Genomic DNA, 24,879 nt, shown 5'->3' on the forward strand with positions numbered 1-24,879 from the left:
TTCCACTTATAAGTCTGTGTCGTATAGAAAGCAGATGTATACACAAGGAGATGTACAGAAATACTGTGGTATTATTTGTAATTGAAAAACTTGAAGCAACTGAATGTTCATCAGTAGAGGAACAGATGATTCGAACATAGGTAAATACAAAAAAAGTACAGTTGAACTGTCAACATGGATAAATACAAAGCATGTGATAAGGGGAAGTTGTATAAATATATGCACAATATTATGGCAAATAATGCTGGAAACATGTAACACTGTAATTCATACAGATATGTGTAACAAAAGTATAGAGACCTGCATGGGAATGGTAAATACCCAATATAGGGTAGAAGTTACCTCTTGGGGGTGGGGGTAAACAATGCTTCAACTGTTCATTCTTAAAAATCTGCAGCAAATACAGCAGACTGCTAAAGCTAGGTGGTGAATATGTGGATATATATGTTTGTAATATGAGAAAATAGCACATGTTTTCATAGAGCTTACACAGTTCAGTGGAAGAAACAAATGTTTTCAACAATGTAAAATGTGGTGTAATAGTGTGTTCAAAGGGCTGTAAAAATAGAAGTGGACTATTTCTTAACTCAGCCTGGCAATGGTTGTTGAAGAGAGAAGACTGGAGTGATACCTGAGCCTTGAAGGATGTTGCACAGACAGTAGATGGAGTGGAAGAAAGGTAGTCCATTGCAGAGAGGACAGCATATAATAATGGCTACAGTTTGTATGACAAACATTTATGTCATGTCTAAATGAAAAAAGAAAATTGATCTAAGCAATTCACGGCTCTGTCTTAGGTAATCCAACCACCATCTACCATGAAAAGTGAACTCAGAAGAAGTTATAAAATTTCAGAGGCGGAGCTTTCCAAAACTCTTAGAGAAAGCATTCAATAGAGATCAACCAAAAATTAACTGTTAAAATACAGGATCCTATGGAAATTTAGCCTAGGGTATCACATCTAAGAGTAAAGGATACAGGCCTCACAAAGTTCTTATCCAGTCTGTTTTTGCAAGAGTAAGCAGTGTTTAAGTGTAACTGATCCACATAACTAGAGATGTCAGTTTGGCCTGCCAGTGCAGCTTCTGGTTATGTTTCCTAATTAGAATACCGGTAGACCACCCAGAGACTGCATTCTTGATTAGCACCTGGATTATAGCTTAACCTAAATAATACATTTAACCACATTGCAAATACTGAAGTATTTTAAAGTAAATTACACTTTTTTCTTTACTTCATCTGGCCGTCCTTAATTTTTTAAAGTATAAGATGCCCAAAATACCAATAATGTGTACTTGTATTTCAATACTCAAGTACTTCCTTGAGCATTTCATTATGGTAAAGTTAGAGAAAGGGTAAAGAATATTGGTACTTTTCTCATAATATCTTCTGGGTGTTTTTTTTTTTTTTTTCCATAATCTTTAAAAATGTGACTGGAAGAAATTGTGACTGAGTTTTTCCTGGGAAGTGTTCTTTCTTTTTTTAATGTCTTTTTCTGATTTTGCCCCCCCCCCCCTTTGGAAAGTGTTCTTATGAAACATAAGAGTATTATTCTGGGGTTCATACTCTAGCTGAAAACCTAGGTAATAATTTTTACCTTAGTTATTATGCAAGTAGTGTAGATCACAATAAACTGGGAAATTCTGAAAGAGATGGGAATACCAGATCACCTGACCTGCCTCTTGAGAAACCTATATGCAGGTCAGGAAGCAACAGTTAGGACTGGACATGGAACAAAGGAGTATGTCAAGGCTGTATATTGTCACCCTGCTTATTTAACTTCTATGCAGAGTACATCATGAGAAACTCTGGGCTGGAGGAAGCACAAGGTGGAATCAAGATTGCTGGGAGAAATATCAATAACCTCAGATATGCAGATGACACCACCCTTATGGCAGAAAGTGAAGAGGAACTAAAAAAAGCCTCTTGATGAAAGTGAAAGAGGAGAGTGAAAAGTTGGCTTAAAGCTCAACATTCAGAAAACGAAGATCATGGCATCTGGTCCCATCACTTCATGGGAAATAGATGGGGAAACAGTGTCAGACTTTATTTTTCTGGGCTCCAAAATCACTGGAGATGGTGACTGCAGCCATGAAATTAAAAGACACTTACTCCTTGGAAGGAAAGTTATGACCAACCTAGATAGCATATTCAAAAGCAGAGACATTACTTTGCCAACAAAGGTCCGTCTAGTCAAGGCTATAGTTTTTCCAGTATCGTGTGGATGTGAGAGTTGGACTGTGAAGAAAGCTGAGTGCCAAAGAATTGATGTTTTTGAACTGTGGTGGTGGAGAAGATTCTTGAAAGTCCCTTGGACTGCAAGGAGATCCAACCAGTCCATTCTAAAGGAGATCAGTCCTGGGTGTTCTTTGGAAGGAATGATGTTAAAGCTGAAACTCCGGTACTTTGGCCACCTCATGCGAAGAGTTGACTCATTGGAAAAGACTGATGGTGGGAGGGATTGGGGGCAGGAGGAGAGGGGGACAACAGAGGATGAGATGGCTGGATGGCATCACCGACTCGATGGACGTGAGTCTGAGTGAACTCCGGGAGTTGGTGATGGACTGGGAGGCCTGGCGTGCTGCAGTTCATGGGGTCGCAACGAGTCGGACACGACTGGGCGACTGAACTGAACTGAACTGAGTGAAACTTTGCTGTGAAACTTAAGATACTTTTCAAATTTAGAATTTTATTTTTGGTGTGCATACTTATCAGAAGCACTTCACAATTTGAAAATGAAATATACTGTGTACGTAGGATTTTTGTATTGCAATAGGCCTCATCAAGTTGGTGATAAAGATACTTTTCCTGTAATAGATACTGTGTATCATATAAATTTCCTCAAACTAATTATACTTTTAGATAAAAATTAGTTCAAATTCTAAACCAATGTATTCTTGACCAAGAACCTTCAGGCCTCTTGTATTACTGAAAAAAGTGTTTTTTTTTTTTTTTTTTTTTTTTTTTATGATCTCTTTTAGGGATAGAGACAGAATTCTGATTTTCATTCAAAAATGTTTATGAGCCCCTTTGCACAGTTAAAAGCTAAATTTGAGGTGTTTTGTTTTCACCTAAAAAAACTTAGAAAAGGTGAGTAGGAAGTAGTCAAAAGGGATACAAATATTAGGAGTTTTGATATCTACAAAATGAAATCTTTGTTAGGGAATTTACTTGAATATTTATCCATATTGCCATTATTCTGCTCTTGTTTTTCCTGGCCCTCTTCACATATGATCTCTTTGGATTGCTTCTCTGATCCAGCCTTAGTGTTTTCTCTCTTCAATAAGGCACTATTAAGAAACACTCTAGTGCTGGGAAAGCTCTAGTGCTAGGAAACCCAAGGCACCTGAATTGGTTCTTCCCAGCTGCCTGCCAGGAAAGGGAGACACATTTAGCTTGTCTTTAAGCCTAGCAAGGTAAGAAGTTTTACCTTTGGAATCAGAACAGCTGTATCTGATTTGAAGATTGGAATATTTTTTTATTATCCTGCTTAAAAGTACTGTCTTTGAAGACCCATAAGATATAGAATTAGAAGGCACTTAAAGATCATTTTACAGAGATGTAGAGAGATGAACTGCTTGAAGCAGCTTGAAGAAGCACATGTAGGATGGGGCAAATTAGAACCTGTAGCCCCCCCCCCCCAAGTAAGTAGCAAATGTTGTTGTTTTATTTATTTATTTATTTATTTTGGCTGTGCTGGGTGGGGCTTTGTGGCATTCGAGCCTCTCAGCATGTGTGATCCTAGCTTCCTCACCAGGGATCTATCAAACTTGCATCCCCTGCGTGAGGAGGCAGATCTTAACCACTGGACCACCAAGGAAGTCCCCGCAAGTGCTTCTTAGTTCTTTAAAAATATGATATTTTAGGCTACTATTTCTTTAATATGAATAGGGGGTTTTTTTTTGCTGACTTTTAAACATACATATATGTATTTCTCACTTTGTGGTCTTGTTTACTTAAAATTCTTTGTAGAAGTGAAGGAGAGGGTTCCCATGATGGTATGACATTTTTCATCTTTATACTGGTAATTGGAAATGCAAATTTCTAAAACTTTTTGTCATCACAAAGCCCCTTTTTATTCTAGATATTTTCCTTAAAATTTTGTGCATTTGAATTTTATGAAGAATTTCCTGCCTTCCTGAAAATGAACCAATTTATTATACTTCACACACCTTCAGTTTTTTCATTAATTAAACTTTGCCACCAAATGACATCTAGAAATTTCCTTTTTCCTCTCCAACTTAAATAGTGCTGTACTTTTTTTGGGGGGGAAGAATTTTTTAAATACCCTTATCTACATACTATACAACTCACCCATAAAAATTGTACAATTCAATAGCTGTAGCATACTCAGAATTGTGCAAACATTGCCACAACCTAATTTTTTTAATTGTAGTAAAATATTGTTTAGTCGTTAAGTCGTGTCTGATTCTTTTGCAACCCCATGGCCCACCAGACTCTTCTGTCCATGGGATTTACCTGGCCAGAATACCAGAGCGGGTTGCCATTTCCTTCTGGAAGTGCTATACTTTGAATTTAAGATTTGTAAAGGGTACCAGATAGAATTTTTTAAATTTACATCAGCCTACTAATGTATTTGCCTTAATTTTATTGCTAATAAACTATGTCAAAATGTGAAAGAAAAAGAAGTGATGCAGAAACTTAAATTGTATTGAAATAAGTTTGATTGTTCCAGTTTGCTCCTAAGACGTCTTTATAATCTTTGACTCTCTCAGGCTGAGACAGGCACTCCTCTATATTCTCATAGAACTTTCCAGTACTTCTGAGTGGGAATAATAATAATTTGATTCAAGATTGTTCTGAAAATTAAATGGAATAGTTTATGTGAAGTGTTTAAAACTGTTCCTAGATCAATAAAAGTTAGCTGTTTTTATTAATAGTGTTTTGATTATAACCTATCATTTTTTGAGCAGTTATAGATTTATTGAAAACCTACTTTGCTATATATATGGGAAATATAGTTGTAAAATACGGTTAACTTTAAGTCAGAGGCCTAATGTTTTTTTTTTAAGTTTTTATTTTTAGAACTAATACGACATTTAAAAAAGAATTCATTATTTGTAACCAAAATTGCATACAGTGTGGTATTCATATTTGAATGCTGGATATGGTCAACTCCAAAGTGAGGTCCAACTTTTTTTATTTTTTCAACATAACAGCTGACACATGAATGTGTGAAATATTTTTATTGTATTTTTGCTGTTTTAATTTTATTGTACATCTACTTATATCTAAACAACACATTGAGTTTTGTTTCTAAGCTTTATAAAATTGGAATCATGGAAATTATCCTAAATCATACTAAGATTCATCCATGCTGTTTTGTGTAGCTGCATTATGCATTCATATCCATTTTTGTCTGATATACCAGAATTTATTTATTCATTTTCATTTTGATGGCCATTTAGGAGTCCAGTCTTTCTCCTTTACAGTGTTGCTGTGAACATTATAACCTGTGTCTCCTGGTACATATGTATGAAGAGTATTAATAGTGTTTCAGTTATGTATAACCTATCATTCATTGAACAGTTATATATTTATTGAATAATTGCTGGGTAATAGGATATTCAAAGATAAACTTCACAAGACAGTGTGACATTTTCCAAAGTCGGTGAATTGATTTATACTTCACCAGTGACGTATGAGTTCCCATTGATTCATTTCCTTTCTAACATTGAAGGTTCTCACACTTTTACATTTTTTTGCCAAGTGTGAATAAAATGATATCCTAGTATGGTCTTATTTTTCATTTTTTAACTAGCTTAATTCTGTCTGCTTTTATTTCATTTCTCAAATGTAAATAACTATTTTTTGTTCTGATTACAAAATTGACTTACTGATATGCATTTTCAAGAAATATTATGTGCCAGGTATGCTTCAAGGTCCTAGGGGGAGATACAGCATTGAAATAGAAGAGACAAGCCCCTCCCCCATAGAGCTTCCATTCTAGTGTGAGGAGATTAACAATATTCAAAGAAAAAATAACAAGATAATTGAAATTTCAGATACTGATAAAGTGCCATGAACACAAAAAGACAGTAAAATAATAGTGATTTGTGGGGATGTGTGGATTGGTTGATAAAGAGCTTCCTGAGGAAATAAATCATATGTGAGCTGTATCTAATAATGAGAGAGACAGCCCTGTAGACATGTGAAGTCTACATGTGAAGGACTTAAGCATGTGAAGAAGATAGGTTAACAGTGTTTCAGGTGGTGGAAGGAGCAAGTCCTAACGTCATGTGATGGGGAATTCTAGTATAACTTAAAGGATAAGAAAGGAAAAGAACTTAACCCCACCCAGAGACAACATGTTAATATTTTTGATGCATGTTTCTTCACACATTTCTCTATGCATTTTTGGTATTTCTTTTCATCTGCTGGAAAGTTAAATGGTAGACTTTTTTTAAAAATTTGAAGTATGATTGATTTACAATATTGTGTTAGTTTCAGGACTATACAGCTTAGTAATTCAGTTATTTTTTTCTATAATTATATTCCATTACAGATTAGTACAAGATATCAAAATGTAATTTCCTATGCTATACAGTAAATCCTTGATGCTTTCTCTGTATCTCTTTTTTGTATTTTTAAATAGCATATATTTCTTGGTTTATCAAGGATAAAACTTACTGGTTCACTCTATTAAATGTAAGGAAATGATCACACTTGTATTTCTTATTTTCCTCCTACTTATTTAGCTTTAAGAGTTCAAAAAGTAACTGTTAGTCCTTTCATATCACAAATTCCAAATCAAAAGCACATTCTCTTGTTTCATAAGTTGGTTGGCTGGATAATGTGTTCAAGTATGTCTTTCAGAAATGTATAGCTGGTGTATTTCTTGACTTCTGCATATTTGAGAACATTTTTCTGTTGCCTTCAAACATGACCAGCAATTAGTCTGGATAAAGAATTACCATCAATATTCTCTTAAGTTTTGTACCTACTGACATGACGTAGCGAAGAAGGCAACTAAAACCAGCTTTTCCCCTGCACCTCTCCATTATAGATAATTTAAATTGACTTTTATCTGTACTTACATGATTTATTTCTAATCTTTAAAGTTCACTACCTTAACCAGGATCTATGTTCCTGTTTGTCTTTTTTTTTTTTTTCCCCCTGTGACATACTTACACAAAAGAAAGTTAGAATTATCAGAGTTCCTGTCCAATCCTTAAAAAATTTTTTTTTCCTTCTTCTGTTTTTTGGCTTTGCAACATGCAGGATCTGACCATGGATTGAACCTGCACCCCCTGCAGTGGAAGCTCAGGCATCTTAGCCCCCTGGATCACCAGTGAAGTCCCCTTGGAGCACTTTTTTTTTTTTTAATATTTATTTATTTGGCTGCACCAGGTCTTTAGTTGCAGCATGTGGGATTTAATTCCCTTACCAAGGACTGAACCCAGGCCCCCTGCATTAGGAGCTTGGAGTCTTAGCCACTGTACCACCAGGAAAGCCCCCCCTTGGAGCACTTTTTAGCTAGATTGAAGAGATAGATCCTGGTCCTAAGATTCAACAGTAGGAAAATGGAAAGTTTTCTGCCATTAGAAGGGTCTGCTGACTTCCTGGATGCTATAAGAAGTATTGAGAATTATTTTGAGTCCAGCTAGTTTTATTGGGAAAGACTACTGTGATTGAGCCAGACATGACTGAGCGACTGAACTGAACTGTGATTAGTGATGTCTGCCTCAAGTGAGGGAGAGTGTTCAGTTCAGTCGCTCAGTCATTTCTGACTTTTTAGGACCCCATGGACTGCAGCACGCCAGTCCTCCCAATCACCAGTTCCCAGAGCTTGCTCAAACTCAAGTCCATTGAGTCAGTGATGCCATCCAAGCATCTCATTCCCTGTCGTCCCCTTCTCTTCCTGCCTTCAATCTTTCCCAGCATCAGGGTCTTTCCAATGAGTCTGTTCTTTGCATTAGGTGGCGAAAGTATTGGAGTTTCAGTCCTTCCAATGAATATTCAGGACTGATTTTCTTTGGGATTGACTGGTTTGATCTTGCAATCCAAGGGACTCTCAAGAGTCTTCTCCAACACTGCAGTTCAAAAGGATCAATTCTTCGGTGCTCAGCTTGCTTTCTGGTCCAACTCTCACATCCATACATGACCACTGGAAAAACCATAGCTTTGACCAGACGGACCTCTGAAAAGAGGGAGAGCGTAGTAGTATCTAATATGCCAGGTAACCTACCTCCCTGCTGTCTCTGAGAACTATCTTAGATTGTCCTCAGAGAAAATTAGGAACATTGTTGGAGACCATTGAGAGCTCTTTAAATCCAGTGATGCAGCAGAAACCCCAAGAGTGCTGAGTTCAGACTCCAGAGAGCTGGTGCTGCTTTCATTATTTTACTTAGCTCAGAAGCTGTGAATAACCTCCTATGGCCTACAGCATGATGTCCAAACCCCTCCTTAGCCTATTATGGCCATCATGCTCCTTCATGCTGTTTGTTATATCCTATGGTACAGTTACCCCAAACTAATTTTTATTCCCTGTACACTTCTATAATTTTTTCTTAGTATTTGTCTACTTTGCCATGGTATATGAAATGCACTTAAGAATTAGAATGTTAAAGTTGAAAGAAATATTGAATATCCTATCAGTGACTCCCAATCCTGGGTATACATCACAATCACTTGGAAAGTTTTTAAGAATACGTATTTTCAAGTCTTATCCCTAGAGGTTTTTACTTCAAAAGGTCTGGGGAACAGGTTTGCATGTGTATTTTTATATTTCAAATTTTATTTCTGTATATTATGCTTTAGTCTTTGCTCATATGCGTGTTTGTAATAGAGCAATTATGTAATAATTTTTATAATTTGCTGTTTGTAATGTTTTTCTGTGTTGCTGCACTATCCACAGTTTTTGTCAGAAAGGCTGTATAATAATTTTAGGTTATTTATATGTTTCTTGACAAGTTGTTTCCTAGATTTTACTTTTATAAATGACTCTACTGTGTGACTGTCTTCCTGCATATAGTATATGTATTTTTTTTTTAAGGAGCCAAACTGGACATTCTATATAAGAATAACATGAAGCCTAGAGAGGTAAGTGACTCACTTCTTGTTTCACAGTTAAGAAAAAGAGTAAACTTGAACCTGATTTTCCAATTCCCAATGCAACAAGCCTTCCACCACCCATGCTTTTTACATCTTATCCTTCATAGCCTTTTTCTGTACAGCCAGATCCTATCCATCTGATAAAAATTTGTGTAAATATCACTTGCTTCACAAAGCCATTCCTTGCTCAGCCACTTGGAAGAAATGTCCTCTTGAATGTCCTTTATTATCTAGAGTTCTTTTTTCCTTTTTCACTTTTGACCTTATATGATGATAATGCGTTTTGTGTGTTAGCTGCCTTACCACAGGCAATATGCATACTGGTTAGGATTTTGGGCTCTGGAACAAATTGGAGTTCTAGCTACAGCACTAGATCATAGCTCTGTGAACTTGGGCAAGTTATTCAACCTCTAAGCCTGAGTTTTCTCAGCTTTAAAATGGGATTAAGTGAAATATTAAATGTGAAACACCTTGTACAATATCTGGCACACCGCACACAATTTATTTTAATTTTTTGTTAATATTATTGCTTTCATTAGCAATTCATGGGACTTCCCTGTCAGTCCAGTGGTTAAGATTCCATGTTTCCACTGCAGAGTGCACAGGTTCAATTCATGGCTGGGAAACTAAGATCCCAGGTTTGAGATCCATAATATGGGCTCCATAAATATTTGATGAATAAACAATAAAATTAATATTTAAGGTATGTGACTTCCCTGAATACTTAAAGTAAGAGGCCCTGGGTAAATGTTTAATATGATACTGTCGATACCCTTCCCAACAATATTTCAAACTCACTGGCAGCCATCCTGACTAGCTAGTACCTTGCCCATAGTGCTTCACCACTCAGAACTCAGCACCTTGGGATTATGTAACAAACTGAGCATTTCTCATCCAGACACAACCTTTGTGAGGCCAACTCATTAAAATTTTTGAAATTGGTGGAAAGAAACTTAAAAGATGAGCTAACTATATATGGATTTTTGTAATTTAGTGATCAATCTCTCAGTTCTTGACTAAGAAATTTGGATCTGAAGTAGATTTTGTTTTGTGCTGTTTTTTTTTAAAAAAAGTTAAGAGTACCATTGAGTCTCAGCTCAGTTCAGTTCAGTCACTTGGTCATGTCCGACTCTTTGCGACCCCATGAATCGCAGCACGCCAGGCCTCCCTGTCCATCACCAACTCCCGGAGTTCACTCAAACTCATGTCCATTGAGTCAGTGATACCATCCAGCCATCTCATCCTGTCGTCCCCTTCTCCTCCTGCCCCCAATCCCTCCCAGCATCAGAGTCTTTTCCAGTGAGTCAACTCTTCGCATGAGGTGGCCAGAGTACTGGAGTTTCAGCTTTAGCATCATTCCTTCCAAAGAAATCCCAGGGCTGATCTCCTTCAGAATGGACTGGTTGGATCTCCTTGCAGTCCAAGGGACTCTCAAGAGTCTTCTCCAACACCACAGTTCAAAAGCATCAATTCTTCGGCGCTCAGCTTTCTTTTTTTTTTCTTTTAATCTGAGTTATATTGTTTTTTTAATCTAATTATGGAAGTTGTTTATCTAGTTTGGATAAATTTCAACTGTCAGAAAAGTGTATTGCAAATATATTTTGCACTTTTTTGTTTTTGGCACTCAGCTTTCTTCACAGTCCAACTCTCACATCCATACATGACTACTGGAAAAACCATAGCCTTGACTAGACGGACCTTTGTTGGCAAAGTAATGTCTCTGCTTTTCAATATTCTATCTAGGTTGGTCATAACTTTTCTTCCAAGGAGTAAGTGTCTTTTAATTTCATGGCTGTAGTCACGTCTGCAGTGATTTTGGAGCCCCCCAAAATAAAGTCTGACACTGTTTGCACTGTTTCCCCATGTATTTCCCATGAAGTGATGGGACCGGATGCCATGATCTTCGTTTTCTGAATGTTGAGCTTTAAGCCAACTTTTTCACTCTCTTCTTTCACTTTCATCAAGAGGCTTTTTAGTTCCTCTTCACTGGGTACATTATTTTATTTATTTTTTAATTAATTTAATTAATTTTTGGCTGTGCTGGGTCTTCGTTGCTTTGCTTGGGCTTTTTTCTTCTTGCAGTGAGTGGGGGCTACTCTTTGTTGCAGTGCTTGAGTTTCTCATTGCAGGGGTTTCTCTTACTGTGGAGCATAGGCTGTAGGCGCTTGGGCTTCAGTAGTTGCAGCTCTTGGGCTCTAGAGTGTGGTATCAGTAGTTGTGGCACGAGTTTAGTTGCTCTGGGGCATGTGGAATCTTCCCGGACCAGGGACTGAACCTGTGTCCCCTGCATTGGCAAGCAGATTCTTATACTCATTGCACCACCAGGAAGTACTGGGGTACATTATTTTTAAGTTTTACTCTTTTAAGATAATTGACAGCTAGGAGAAAATGGAATAAATTTGTCTTTAATAATACCCTGAAGGACTTCACTGACTGTCCAGGGGTTAAGACTCTGCATTTCACTGAGGGGGCACAGGTTCGATCCCAGATCAAGGAACTAAGATCTCACAAGCACAGGCCCTCCCCCCCCAAAAAAACCTTTGAATTTATATTAATATCTCATTTTGAATGCAAATTGCTTCATTCTTGAGGAGTTAGATTTCTATGGTGTGCTGTTTGTGAATTAGTGTTCACTTATAATACTAAAAAGTAAAACTAGAACAAAGTACTAACACATATAAAGTTTAGTTTCATGTTTCTTCATCCATGTTGGTGATAGGGTCTAATGCTCTGAACACATGGACTTACACATAAAAGTCCTTGACCTGGTTTTCTTATTTCCACTGCTGGGGCCTCTTAGAGTCAACCACAAACTCATGCTAAACCTCAGGCTTGGGACTGACTTCCTCCCTGCCCTATTCTGTTAAAATTCTGACTTTAGTTTTAGTATCTGAGCACATGTCTTATTTCCACCTTCTCTGCCATACTCCAGTTTTCAGAACTGACCCTCTTTCTTGGCCTACCTGACATCAAGTTCACTGAGGACTGCTTTGCTGTCACCACTGCTGTGAGCCTGCTGCCCATGATGCTTCCTCATCTGCCAGTCTTTCATGTGATTCTTAATAAGCTGCTAAACTGCCCCAGTTTCCATGTATATCAAAGGACAGAGCAGACCAGAGACACATAGATGAAGCAAACAAAACTGATATTTGTGCACCCACTGCCCTGCATAGGACTGCCTCTGCTGCTCTGTGCAGGGAAACAGCTTCCATTTCATCTCTGATGAGACGTTTATATCAATGATTGGATCACTCATCTTTTCTCACAAGTTCATTAGATGTGACTAAGGATTTGTTTCACTTCTTCCCTTCTGGTTCCAGTAGACCATTTTAGGATGCTGGCAAACAAATGGTTGAAATGGGAAACCATTTCCAGTTTCCATGATCAGAATTTGGCAGTTTCTCCTCTTTGCATCTGTAACTGCAGTTTTTATTTGCCTCTGTTATAGTAAATTTATAGTAAAGAGAGTAAATGTTTAAAAAGTTGTTAAAGCTTGATTTTTTTCTGACTACAAAACGCATTGTCATTTTAAAAAATGTATAAATAATTACTTCTGATTGAGGTATTGCAAATAGTTCATGCTTCTACACAATTCTGCCTTGAACACTTAATGGTTAAGATAAAAGCAGATCTATTTATGGGACTAAAAATGGAAGAGAATGCCCTCATAGTGAGTGGGACTCAGGCTCTGGGTCTAGAACCAGGGTGACCAAGAGCATGACCTCTACTAGTAAAACAGATCTCTTTGAGAGCTCAATGATCAAGACAGAAGATCTAGGAATATTGATCGAAGCCAAGGGCCTGGGATAGGTGTCAGCTTATGAAAGCAGGCTGGTAATACTGTTGATTTCCTGCCTGGGACTGTTACTTTGTTAAACAAAACAAAACAAAACAAAACTAGGCCAATGAGAGTAAATGAGAAAAACATGGCTTTGGGGATTTTTAAAACCAAAAACAGCTAAGGAGCTTCTTGGCTCAGTAACTGGCTCTGTGATTTAAGACTATCAAAGTAGGCTCAAAACACTAAGACCTAGTTCTTGACTGGAGACTCTGGAGGAGCCTTCAAGAACAGTTAGAGTGGGATAAGAAAAGAAAAGGGAGAGATTTTAAAAATAAGCAGACAGGTCAGCTCTCCCTGCCTAAGAGGAAGTTGGCCCGCTGTACTGGCAGTGACCCCCTCTCTCCATTCTGATAAACTTTATTCTTGTCTCAAAAAAAATAAAAACAAGCAGACAAAAATTTTTAAGTAGAACCTTTCATTGAAAGTTATTGAGAAACTTATGGCTAAAGACTTCCAAAAATAATAATAATTCAGAACGTGCTTTATACTAGCTGAAAATAATTTTTAGGACAATATGATATATGCTTCAAGAGATAAGTGAAAGAATAACATCTGTTTAAAAAGAAAACTATGAAGCAAAACAGGCAGCCATAAAGTAAATTCTTATTAAAAAGAACATATCAGGGATTTTGGATATAGAAAGTGTGATCATTGAAATAAAACAGAAACTCTAACATGAACATGTTGAAAAAGAGAATCAGTGAACTGGGAGATAGAATTTTCCTAGACTGCAGCAGAGTGGATTGATAAGAATGTTAGAGGAATAACTGAAAGACCCCAGCATATATCTAATGGGAGTTCTAGAACAGGGTTTCGGAGTCTTAATACCTTTGCCATTTTGGGCCAAATAATTCTTTGTTGTGGGAAACTGTCCTGTGTGTTACAGGATGTTTAGCAGCATCCCTTGCTGTTTCCTCCTAGATGCTAGTAGGACAACCCCTCCCCCCAAAGTTGTGACAACCAAAAGTGTCTCCAGACACTGCCAAATCATACCTGGTTGAGAGCCACTATTCTAGAGGAGTAGATTTGGAGGATGGCAGGCAAATAATATTTGAGAAGGCAATCACTGAACTTTTTCTAGAATTCAAAAAAAAAATGCATTACTTTTCAGATTAGGTGTGAAGCCTGAGGACCAGGCAGGATAAAAAGACAAATCCATCACCAGGCACATCATCATTGTGAAACAGTGGGACTTCCAGATAAAGGCAGCAAGAGAGAAGACCCTGTCTACAAAGGGCCACCAGTTACCGTGTCAGCTGACTTCTCATCAGCAGCAGTAGAGGCCAGGAAACAATGTCTCAAATGCTGAGGGCATATATGTCCATGTAGAACTTTATCCACAGCTAAACTAGCATTCAAAAATGAATGCAAATTATAAACATTTTTAGACATGACTTAGTACAAAACCTCACATTAAAATTATTAAAAATACATTTCTGCAAGAGAAGACATGACAGTCAAGTCATGAAGCAAAGTAGTTTCTGTAGTAGGAGAGAATGGTGGCTAAAAAATAATCTGAACACAGTGATTTAACAAGACAGTACATTTAAATCAACTATTGACTGTAGACACTGTTTTGTCATCAGATCAGATCAGATCAGTCGCTCAGTCATGTCCGACTCTTTGCGACCCCATGAATCACAGCACACCAGGCCTCCCTGTCCATCACCAACTCCCGGAGTTCACTCAGACTCACGTCCATCGAGTCGGTGATGCCATCCAGCCATCTCATCCTCTGTCTTCCCCTTCTCCTCTTGCCCCCAATCCCTCCCAGCATCAGAGTCTTTTCCAATGAGTCAACTCTTCACATGAGGTGGCCAAAGTACTGGAATTTCAGCTTTAGCATCATTCTTTCCAAAGAAATCCCAGGGCTGATCTCCTTCAGAATGGACTGGTTGGATCTCCTTGCAGTCCAAGGGACTCTCAAGAGTCTTCTCCAACACCACAGTTCAAAAGCATCAATTCTTCGGCGCTCAGCCTTCTTCACAGTCCAACTCTCACATCCATACATGACCACAGGAAAAACCATAGCCTTGACTAGACGGACCTTTGTTGGCAAAGTAATGTCTCTGATTTTGAATATGCTGTCTAGGTTGGTCATAACTTTCCTTCCAAGGAGTAAGCGTCTTTTAATTTCATGGCTGCAGTCACCATCTGCAGTGATTCTGGAGCCCCGAAAAATAAAATCTGACACTGTTTCCACTGTTTCCCCATCTATTTCCCATAAAGTGATGGGACCAGATGCCATGATCTTCGTTTTCTGAATGTTGAGCTTTAAGCCAACTTTTTCACTCTCTTCTTTCACTTTCATCAAGAGGCTTTTGAGTTCCTCTTCACTTTCTGCCATAAGGGTGGTGTCATCTGCATATCTGAGGTTATTGATATTTCTCCCCACAATCTTGATTCCAGCTTGTGTTTCTTCCAGTCCAGCGTTTCTCATGATGTACTCTGCATATAAGTTAAATAAACAGGGTGACAGTATACAGCCTTGACAAACTCCTTTTCCTATTTGGAACCAGTCTGTTGTTCCATGTCCAGTTCTAACTGTTGCTTCCTGACCTGCATACAAATTTCTCAAGAGGCAGATCAGGTGGTCTGGTATTCCCATCTCTTTCAGAATTTTCCACAGTTTGTGGTTATCCACACAGTCAAAGGCTTTGGCATAGTCAATAGAGCAGAAATAGATGTTTTTCTGGAACTCTCTTGCTTTTTCCATGATCCAGCGAATGTTGGCAATTTGATCTCTGGTTCCTCTGCCTTTTCTAAAACCAGCTTGAACATCAGGAAGTTCACGGTTCACATATTGCTGAAGCCTGGCTTGGAGAATTTTGAGCGTTACTTTACTAGCGTGTGAGATGAGTGCAATTGTGCGGTAGTTTGAGCATTCTTTGGCATTGCCTTTCTTTGACATTGGAATGAAAACTGACCTTTTCCAGTCCTGTGGCCACTGCTGAGTTTTCCAAATTTGCTGGCATATTGAGTGCAGCACTTTCACAGCATCATCTTTAGGATTTGGAATAGCTCAACTGGAATGCCATCACCTCCACTAGCTTTGTTCGTAGTGATGCTTTCTAAGGCCCACTTGACTTCACATTCCAGGATGTCTGGCTGTAGGTGAGTGATCACACCATCGTGATTATCTGGGTCGTGAAGATCTTTTTTGTATAGTTCTTCTGTGTATTCTTGCCATCTCTTCTTAATATCTTCTGCTTCTGTTAGGTCCATACCATTTCTGTCCTTTATCAAGCTCATCTTTGCATGAAATGTTCCTTTGGTATCTCTGATTTTCTTGAAGAGATCCCTAGTCTTTCCCATTCTGTTGTTTTCCTCTATTTCTTTGCATTGAACGCTGAAGAAGGCTTTCTTATCTCTTCTTGCTATTCTTTGAAACTCTGCATTCAGATGTTTATATCTTTCCTTTTCGCTTCTCTTCTTTTCACAGCTATTTGTAAGGCCTCCCCAGACAGCCATTTTGCTTTTTTGCATTTCTTTTCCATGGGAATGGTCTTGATCCCTGTCTCCTGTCCAATGTTACGAACCTCATTCCATAGTTCATCAGGCATTCTATGTATCAGATCTAGGCCCTTAAATCTATTTCTCACTTCCACTGTATAATCATAAGGGATTTGATTTAGGTCATACCTGAATGGTCTAGTGGTTTTCCCTACTTTCTTCAATTTAAGTCTGAATTTGGCAATAAGGAGTTCATGGTCTGAGCCACAGTCAGCTCCTGGTCTTGTTTTTGCTGACTATATAGAGCTTCTCCATCTTTGGCTGCAAAGAATATAATCAATCTGATTTCGGTGTTGACCATCTGGTGATGTCCATGTATAGAGTCTTCTCTTGTGTTGTTGGAAGAGGGTGTTTGTTATGACCAGTGCATTTTCTTGGCAAAACTCTATTAGTCTTTGCCCTGCTTCATTCTGTATTCCAAGGCCAAATTTGCCTGTTACTCCAGGTGTTTCTTGACTTCCTACTTTTGCATTCCAGTCCCCTATAATGAAAAGGACATCTTTTTTGGGTGTTAGTTCTAAAAGGTCTTGTAGGTCTTCATAGAACCATTCAACTTCAGCTTCTTCAGCGTTACTGGTTGGGGCATAGACTTGGATTACTGTGATATTGAATGGTTTGCCTTGGAAACGAACAGAGATCATTCTGTCATTTTTGAGATTGCATCCAAGTACTGCATTTCAGACTCTTTTGTTGACCATGATGGCCACTCCATTTCTTCTGAGGGATTCCTGCCCGCAGTAGTAGATATAATGGTCATCTGAGTTAAATTCACCCATTCCAGTCCGTTTCAGTTTGCTGATTCCTAGAATGTCGACATTCACTCTTGCCATCTCTTGTTTGACCACTTCCAATTTGCCTTGATTCATGGACCTGACATTCTAGGTTCCTATGCAATATTGCTCTTTACAGCATCGGACCTTGCTTCTATCACCAGTCACATCCACAGCTGGGTATTGTTTTTGCTTTGGCTCCATCCCTTCATTCTTTCTGGAGTAAGCTGAAATAAACATTTAAAGAAAGAAAATTTAAACCAACAGTTTCCAAATGTGTTGGTCTTGTTGCTCAGTTGTTAAGTCACGTCTGACTCTTTGTGACTCCATGAACTGCAGCACGCCAGGCTTCCCTGTTCTTCACTATCTCCCTGAGTTTGTTCTAACTCATGTCCATTGAGTCAGTGATGCCATCCAACCATCTTATCCTCTGTTGCCCCCTTCTCCTCTTACCCTCAATCTTTCCCAGCATCAGGGTTTTTTCCAATGACCCAGCTCTTCGCAGCAGGTGGCCCAAGTATTGGAGCTTCAGCTTTAGCATCAGTCCTTCCAATGAACATTCAGGACTGATTTTCTTTAGGATTGACTGGTTTGATCTCCTTGCTGTCCAAGGGACTCTCAACAGTTTTCTCCAGTACCAGTTTTGAAAGCATCAGTTCTTTGGCATTCAGCCTTCTTTTAGGTCAAATCTCACACTTGTACATGACTACTGGAAAAACTATAGCTTTGACTATTAGGATCCTTTTATACTCTTACAAATTATTGCAGGCCCAAAGACCTTTGTGTGTGTGTGTGTTGTATCAATATTTACCATATTAGAAATTAGAACTAATATTAAAAAATTATGATTTAATTTACAAATAATAGGCCCGCTATTTTGGAATTTTTTTATGAAAAATATTTCCTAAGACAAATTTAATGAGTGGCATTATTTGTACATTTTTGCCAATGTCTTTAATGTTTGGCTTAGGAGACAACTGGATTCTTATATAAAAATTATGTATTCATCTTCATATTATTATAGATGAAATACATTATTCATAAATTCTTATTTCTGAATTGAAATACCTGAGAAAAATTCAGTCTCATACAGACCTGTAGTTGGAGAAGGGACTATATTAATACCTTTTTGCTTGAAAGCCTAAATTCATTTTGTTGCAACAAGTACTGATTTGTTTTCCTTGAAGTGATAAGTTCATTTTATTTTCAAGGAAATGACAGTCACACACCAATGTCTGTAGAACCATGGGTTATCTGAGCCTTTCAAGTAAAAATGATGTTCTGTGAAAAAAGTGGTTTGTTAAACAATCACACGAGTGATTCTCCAAGAGAAAACCACTGTATTTCTGTGTGCAGTGAAAGTACTTTATGCATATTTCCTATATAATCACCCAGATTTTTGAAGAGATGTATTCGTGGGTCAAAATTTAATAAAATCCACTTTTACTGCCTCATCAAGGGCACTCTGAACCATAACTGGCTTTTTTCCCTTTTTTTCTTCCTCTGTGAGTTTATGACAATGAAGAATACAATGACTCCTGGGACAGTTTGGTACCACTGCCTTGATTCATGCTAAGGCACCAGCTGTTTCACCCGTCATTGCTTTTGTATCATCAGTGCAAATGTCAACAGAGTGGGTAAAAGCAACATCTTAGTGATATTATAAGATAGCTTTAACCTTGCAGATTCTTGAATGGGTCCTGGGAAGCACACTTAAAGTACTGCTGCCTTAATAATGAGAGAGGACCTGTTTAATAAGAACCTTTTCATGTCTAGAAGGAAGCATAGCTGAAGAACATTCAGAATAAAGGTTAAGTGTGTGCTTTGAAAGTAAAGAGGAATTATTGAAAGAAAAAGAAGATATCTGTAATTTCCAAACAAGCACAGCTGTGAAAGGGAATATTGACTGTTAGTTGCTAAGTCATGGCTGACTCTTTTGTGGCCCCGTGGACTATAGCCCACCAGGCTCCTCTGTCCATAGGATTTCCCATCAAGAATATTGAAGTGGATTGCCATTGCCTTCTCCAAGGGATCTTCGCAAACCAGGGATCAAACCTGTGTCTCCTGCATTGGCAGGCAAGTTCTTTACCACTGAGCCGCCTGGGAAGCCCCCAAAGAGAATATAGAAGCCTATCAATTTAGTAGAAGGCAGGAAAAGAGAAAGAATCAGAAAGAAGGGTAATAGGGGCTTGCCTAGTGGCTCAGTGGTAAAGAATCTGCCTGCCGATACAGGAGACATCAGAGATGTGGGTTTGATCCCTGGGTAGGGAAGACTCCCTGGAGGAGGAAATGGCAACCCACTCCAGTATTCTTGCCTAGAAAATCCCATGGACAGAGGAGCCTGATGGGCTACAATCAATGGGGTCGCAAAGACTCTGCATGACTGAGCACACATGCAGAATCTCATCTTTTTATAGCAGTGTACTTTTTGTTGTTACGTATGTATTTTCATAGACTTGCTGGGAGGATTAAATGGAGTAATATATAGAGAGTACTTTTTACCTTCTACTGATCTGCAGGCTACAATCTAATGGAATTAGAATTCCATTAGAATTGAATTGCTCTTCATGGAATTGCTGTTCTTGGCTTTCTGCTAAGGATCCTAAGGAGTTGGTTTGAAAAGGGAAATTTATAGATACTAGATGAAATAAAAATCCCAGGTGTATGAGGAGTCGTGTGTAAGATCTCTCTATTTTAATCTGACTGATTAAAGTTTTGAGCAAAGAGAAACTGTGTGATATCAGGGAAAACTTAATGCTGCTGCTGCTGCTAAGTCACTTCAGTCGTGTCTGACTCTAGCGACCCCTTGGACTGCAGCCTACCAGGCTCCTCCATCCGTGGGATTTTCCAGGCAAGAGTACTGGAGTGGGGTGCCATTGCCTTCTCCAAAAACTGTTACTATTCACTCATAAATACATTTACTTTATATATTACATAATGGAAATGCTACCACCTTGTACCAGAAACAGTTTCTACTAGGAAGATCCATTCTGACAACACAAGGTTCTTATTTAAAATTTGGATAGATTATCTGTATTGTTGAATTTGGCAACATAGAAGAGAAATATCCTAAAAATATAGCTTGTAATTTACCAACTTAATGCAGACTGCTTATTTGTCTAGTAACCATGCAGCTCTGTCAAGACTTTGCACATAATGTGTCGGAATCAGCAACAGTAGATGCAGCGTGGACTAATGCAGTGAACCTGGGCTAGAAGTCCGAAGAACTGGAAGAAGGTCCTGATGTTATCTGAGACCAAGGGTTCTGTTATATCGATCTTGTTACGGTGGCAAAGCAGTGGTAAATATGGCCTGATCGGAAGCATTGTGCAGGATGAAACCTTGCAACTCTGTATCAGTGTGTGTGTGGTGGTGGTGGGGATATGATGGCTAAAACGGACCAAAGCAGTAAGCGCTAATGCATAAAAAAATACAACAGATTCCTTATAATACCCAAAAATAAACGTGAGTTTGAAAAACCCTCCCTGAGATACACCAAACCCTGACTAGACTTCCCAGATCTTATGATTTTCTTGTGGTTCTGTGTTACTGTATCCTGAAGAAATGGTAAGCAGCTCCTGAGAAGCGAAGGCAGTGAAGAGGTCCTTAAATTTATTAGCTTGCACCAGACTGCCCGGTAAAGTTAGGGCATTTATCTGGCTCTGACTATTCTTCAGAAAGGGACAGTGAAATGCTCTTGAGACAACCCGGGTAACAAAAAGTTCAGGAAAAATTGTCTCAGAAAAGGGACCGAGGAGAAACGGAGACTTCCAGAGAAGAGAAAGCCTGTGTATCAAAATGCCTGCAAGAACACAGGCATTGAATGGTGACATCTGAGTGGCTTTGTTTGTTGGAGTTGTCCTCAGGTGAGGTAAGTTTTTATCTTCTCACTCTCCTCGATCTTTGTATAATTCCCTGGTGCTTTACACTCCACACTCCATTAGGAGGTGACTCCACAACCTCCTAATTGTGTGTTCTGGGGGAGTTCCTTAGCTTTCTCTAAACTAGCCTCCGTTTCCTCAGCTGTAAAACACAGATCTGTGGTGCCTGCTACTAAAGGTGGTTTTAAGGATGAAGTGAAGTAGTATGTGTGAGAGTTTCACTATTGGTTCCTTGATAAGCTCCCTCCTGCTCAGGAGCTCCTGAGATCGAGCCTGATGCCACTTCACTGTTAGCCTCTAGCTGCAATAACGCTAGCACTCTGAGTCTTGTTCTGACCTGTAATCCTTGTTTTCAGTCATGTCACTTCTACCCAGTGGAGGAAAAACAAATGGAGCGTGTTTTAGACATCACAAAGCCCTTTATAAGTGGCTGTGAAGCCAGTGATGATCTCGTTCTTGCGCAGGATGGGTTTCTGAACAAGCCTCCTTAGTACAGAGTGTAATTTCGGAGGCCCAAGGAGAAGTCTGAGTAGTCACAGAGGCAGAAGTGTAAGCAAACAGTTGCTTCTTAAAAAAGGGGGGGGGGCATTGAGATAAAGTTCACATACCAGACAGTTGACCCATTTGAAGTGTAAAATTCAATACTTTTGAGTATATTTACAGAGTTTTGCAACTGTCACCACAGTCAATTTTAGAAGATTTTTATAATTCCAGAAAGAAACTCTATACCCATCAGTCATTCCCCATTTCCCTCCAGCACTCCCAGGCTTAGGGAACAAGTAATCTACTTTCAGTGTCTATATGTTTGCCTCTCTAGACATTTAGTATAAACGGAGTCATACAATATGTGGTGTTTTGTGACAGGTTTCTTTCATTTAGTGTAAAGTTTTCAAGTTTCATCCATATTACAGCACATATCAACACTCTATTCAATTTTATTGTAAAATAATATTCTGTCATATTGATAGACTACATTTTATTTATCCATGAATTAGTTGTTGGTCATTTGGACCGGTTCCTTCTCAACTCCCTTTTGCATTTTGTTTCCACAGAGAACGGACTTTAGAAGAGTAACTTGACTGTACTTATGACTTAACTGTAAAGGCCTTGATGAGGGTGTTTCCTGTTGGTACATGATTTAATCCATTTCATTAAAAAACTGAAAAATGAAGACTTGAACCATTCCTATTTGAAGATATCAGTACTCCTCAATTCTGTAGTATATAGAGCAGTAGTGTTGAACTATTTACTGGTCCTCAGATCAGATCAGATCAGTCGCTCAGTCATGTCCGACTCTTTGCGACCCCATGAATCGCAGCACGCCAGGCCTCCCTGTCCATCACCAACTCCCGGAGTTCACTCAGACTCACGTCCATCGAGTCAGCGATGCCATCCAGCCATCTCATCCTCTGTCGTCCCCTTCTCCTCCTGCCCCCAATCCCTCCCAGCATCAGAGTCTTTTCCAATGAGTTAACTCTTGGCATGAGGTGGCCAAAGTACTGGAGTTTCAGCTTTAGCATCATTCCTTCCAAAGAAATCCCAGGGCTGATCTCCTTCAGAATGGACTGGTTGGATCTCCTTGCAGTCCAAGGGACTCTCAAGAGTCTTCTCCAACACCACAGTTCAAAAGCATCAATTCTTCGGTGCTCAGCCTTCTTCACAGTCCAACTCTCACATCCTTGGTGCTAGTTGTTCCCAATTTTGGATTTTTCATTTTTTGAACTTTTCTTTACAATTATAACAAAAGTTAAAACATTTGAAATTGAGAAATGCAGATAGGCAAAATTAAAAATGACCTGTAATCTCAACAGTTAAAGACAACTAACCTTAACATACTTTTGAGAATGAATTTATTTGTAAAAATGATACATGATTACAAATTCACAAAAAAGTTAAAAAAGAAAATCACTTTAAATTCTACCCCATGGAGAAGAAAATGGCAACCCACTCCAGTATTCTTGCCTAGAGAATGGACAGAGGAGCCTGGCGGGCTACAGTCCATGAGGTCGCAAAGAGTTGGACACGACTGAGCGACTTCACACACTCACACACACGTTTTCTTGAATAAAAATTAACCATGTTTATATTCTGCAAAATAAATAAATAAATAAATAAATTCTACCCCAGAAGTAACTAATAAGTTAAAAGAATTCCAGACGTTTCTACCTTTGTGTGTACATAGACAGAAGGATAGATAGATTGTTGAATGAACAGAGAGAAAAAGAAACATATAAATGAAAAATTACAATGATGACTTTTAACAAAAATAACATTTACCTGAATTTTACAGAAGAGTTTTGGGTCCAAGATGGTGAACTGAGCACATCTTGAAACTTCAGTTGTTTTTCTGAAACTCTGGAATTGATAGCTAAGAACATGTGTTTAATGTATTCATAGATGTACTCTGAAACAAGACAAATTCTCAGAGGTTGTAAGAAATTCCTGACTAAAGTCAGATGGGATTGAGCTGAAGAGGGATGGCAATCCACTGGGCATGTGGGAATTCAGCATATAATACTGCTACAAGAGGTGGGAGCTCCGTTCTCAGATAGGACATGCCAGAAAGAAGCCGGGCAATAGGAGCTGGGTGGCACAGGCGTAGCCTCCAGGCCTGTTTTCCCTGTACCATTCTCTTTGTAAGTCATGCAGGTGCAACCGTTATCCCTAGATGGGAGCAGGGTCTCAGAGATAAGGCAGTGTCTCAAGTGGCTGGCAATAGCAGGGAGAAATGAGGAGCGCTTAAATCCAAAAAACTAGCTTCTTTCCTTGTAGCACATTCTACCCATCTTCCAGTCTCACTGAAAAACACATCAGAGCATCAGTCCCAGCAATCACATCTGTACCTCCTCAACTGACTCCAAGGCCAGCGGCTGAAGTAGAGAAGGTTTCAATCTAGTAGGAACCTTGGTGGAAAAACTGGATCTGTGGTAGATAATCCTCAGATACTTAAGTCGCACTTTGAAATAGAATTAAAAAAAAGAACTTTAATTGAGGACACACAGAGAATTGGAGAAACCTTTAGAATAAGCCTAATATCATCACAGAGATGCAAGGATATTTCATCCATGAAACGTGAACAAGTATGACAAAAATGAACCAAACTGGAGATCTTAATGATGAAAACCACACTTTTCAAAAATAAAATGATAGCTAGGTTGAATGGCAGAGTGGATACACAGAAGAGTGAATACTGTGCTGGAAGACTGGATGGAGAAATTCTCTCAGAACACAGTAGGAAAAGAAAGTAAGGGGTATTCCTGATGGTCCAGTGGTTAAGACTTAATGCAGGGGGTGCAGGCAGGTTCGATCCTTGGTCAGGGGGCTAAGATCTCACATGCCTCAGGGTCAAAAAACCAAAACATAAAACCAGAAGCAATATTGTAACAAGTTCAATAAAGACTTTTAAAAGATGTCTGCATCAGAAAAAAAAATTGAAAAAAAAAAGTTGGAGGAATGAAAGACATAGGGGTAGATCAAGCGCTAGTTCAGTTGCTCAGTCGTGTCTGGCTCTTTGCAACCCCATGGACTGCAGCACACCAGGCTTCCTTGTCCATCACCAACTCCCGGAGTTTACCCAAATTCAGGTCCATTGAGTCAGTGATGCCATCCAACCACCTCATCCTCTATTGTCCCCTTCTCCTGCCTTCAATCTTTCCCAGCATCAGGGTCTTTTCCACTGAGTCAGTTCTTCTCATCAGGTGGCCAAAATATTGGCGTTTCAGATCAAGCACTAATGTCCGTCTAGAGGAATGACAGGAGAAAGTGGAATAAACGGAGGACAGATATGACAATGTTTTTG

General features: G+C 38.8%; 1 long non-coding RNA gene across 2 annotated transcripts; it reads left to right on the forward strand.

Moving 5' to 3' along the window:
- Positions 1-2,987: 2,987 nt before the first annotated feature.
- On the forward strand, positions 2,988-22,255 carry LOC129649617 (uncharacterized). 2 transcript variants are annotated; one of them, XR_008713197.1, is made up of 3 exons: positions 2,988-3,416; positions 9,017-9,063; positions 14,028-22,255. It is a non-coding gene; the product is annotated as an uncharacterized LOC129649617 (long non-coding RNA). The 2 variants fall into 2 exon arrangements; XR_008713198.1 differs by having other exon boundaries at positions 20,323-22,255.
- The last annotated feature ends 2,624 nt before the right edge of the window (positions 22,256-24,879 follow it).

The sequence above is a fragment of the Bubalus kerabau genome, chromosome 4, assembly GCF_029407905.1.
Source record: "Bubalus kerabau isolate K-KA32 ecotype Philippines breed swamp buffalo chromosome 4, PCC_UOA_SB_1v2, whole genome shotgun sequence".
In the NCBI taxonomy this organism is placed as follows: Eukaryota; Metazoa; Chordata; class Mammalia; order Artiodactyla; family Bovidae; genus Bubalus; species Bubalus kerabau.